The 1,858-nt window shown below is 34.9% G+C and overlaps 1 protein-coding gene across 3 annotated transcripts in view; it reads left to right on the top strand.

Annotated features, from left to right (window-relative positions):
- LOC123504055 (heparan sulfate glucosamine 3-O-sulfotransferase 6-like) overlaps window positions 1-545 on the top strand; it is a 133,214-nt gene extending 132,669 nt beyond the window's left edge. For all 3 annotated transcript variants that reach the window (XM_045254313.1, XM_045254314.1, XM_045254315.1), the window contains one exon: window positions 1-545. This exon is cut by the window's left edge and continues 1,295 nt beyond it. The gene's annotated coding sequence lies outside the window, so the exon portion shown is untranslated.
- The last annotated feature ends 1,313 nt before the right edge of the window (window positions 546-1,858 follow it).

The raw sequence follows: 1,858 nt of genomic DNA, 5'->3' as shown, positions 1-1,858 counted from the left end.
CTTTTCTTTTTTTATTTGCCAAGATTCATACATAGGTAACAAACCATCCCTTAGTATTCCTCCAAAGTCATCCACTATTACTATCCCCATAACAACGACCACCACCACCTCTGCTTCACTCACATCTGCCTTGGCTCTCGAGACCAGTGACAGCAGGATTAACATATCTATCTCCTCTGGGAAACTTTTCTACCTTATGCTACTTTTGTGCAAAAATGACTATACTTTTATAGCCCACCAGCCAAGCCAAGTAAGTTCCTACGAGGGTTAGTAGATGTCCATTTTTGGAGATCACCTCATTTTACCTAATATAGTACTTCGGGACGTGGCTTCGTACAGGCGACGTCGCGACGCACTTATGTAGGTCGACCGTGTGAAAAGAACAAGTAAAATCACCAAAGATATAGAGATGAAGGAAGAAGAGATTTGCTGATGATAGTCTGAGCTTTTTATCTCCTGTATTTTTTCCACTTCCACTGAGACAAGAAGACAAATAGTTTAAGGACACTATATTTGTAGATAATGAATAGAGAAATTACCGTTTATTTGTGTTTTTCTCAACCTGTTTAATGAGAGAGAGAGAGAGAGAGAGAGAGAGAGAGAGAGAGAGAGAGAGAGAGTAAATTACACTTACACACACACACACACACACACACACACACACACACACACACACACACACACACACACACACACACACACACACACACACACACTATCCACATGTTATTAGAATGCAGAGAAAAAAGATCATCTCCATTTGAGCTGAAAGTCTATTAAAAAGATGACCAAACTATGCCTGTCTCCTTCCTTTGCTCTCTTTTTGATAGAAAAATCTAAATGCCCATCTCTTCTTTTCTTTCTTCGTTCTTTCGTTCCTCTCTCTCTCTCTCTCTCTCTCTCTCTCTCTCTCTCTCTCTCTCTCTCTCTCTCTCTCTCTCTCTCACAGACACACACACACAGGTGTGAAATAATTCAAGAACAACTGAGGAATGCAGGTGAAATAATGGGGAAGAAAAAAAAGAAAGAAGGTCGTGGTGGGACTGTAAGGAAGAGGTGGAGAGGAAGCAAAGAGAGATCTGTAGTTGGGAGGGAGCCGAATGAAAGGGAGGAGAACGAGAACAGAGAGAGAGAGAGAGAGAGAGAGAGAGAGAGAGAGAGAGAGAGAGAGAGAGAGAGAGAGAGAGAGAGAGAGAGAGAACAGGTAAAAAAAAAAATAAAAGGTTGACGGGAGAAAGAGTAAATGAGCCTGAGGATACTTAGCAGCAGACGAAGAAAAGGAAGGAGAAAGAGGAGGAGGAGGAGGAGGAGGAGGAGGAGAAGAAGGAAGAGAAGGGAAAGATAGAGGAGGATGGAGGAGGAAAAGAAGCAGTTCAAAGATCGAATAGATATCTATGATTAAAAATAAAAATTTGAGAGAAAAATAGATGGAGAATGAGGTGGAAGTGGAATGAAAGGATGAAAAGGAGGAGGAGGAAAGAAAGAGGCTCTTACTTCTAAAAAGCCGACGTGAGGGCTTTAAGGGCGTGGCTAGATAAGTTTCAAAAGATTTGTCTTGTAAACAAATATATATATATATATATATATATATATATATATATATATATATATATATATATATATATATATATATATATATATATATATATATATATATATATATATATATATATATATATATATATATATATATATATATATATATATATATATATATATATATATATATATATATATATATATATATATATATATATATATATATATATATATATATATATATATATATATATATATATATATATATATATATATATATATATATATATATATATATATATATATATATATATATATA

This window comes from Portunus trituberculatus, chromosome 15 (assembly GCF_017591435.1).
Source record: "Portunus trituberculatus isolate SZX2019 chromosome 15, ASM1759143v1, whole genome shotgun sequence".
Lineage (NCBI taxonomy): Eukaryota > Metazoa > Arthropoda > Malacostraca > Decapoda > Portunidae > Portunus > Portunus trituberculatus.
Note: the sequence above shows the minus strand (reverse complement) of the source record. Positions and strands in the feature narration are given on the sequence as shown.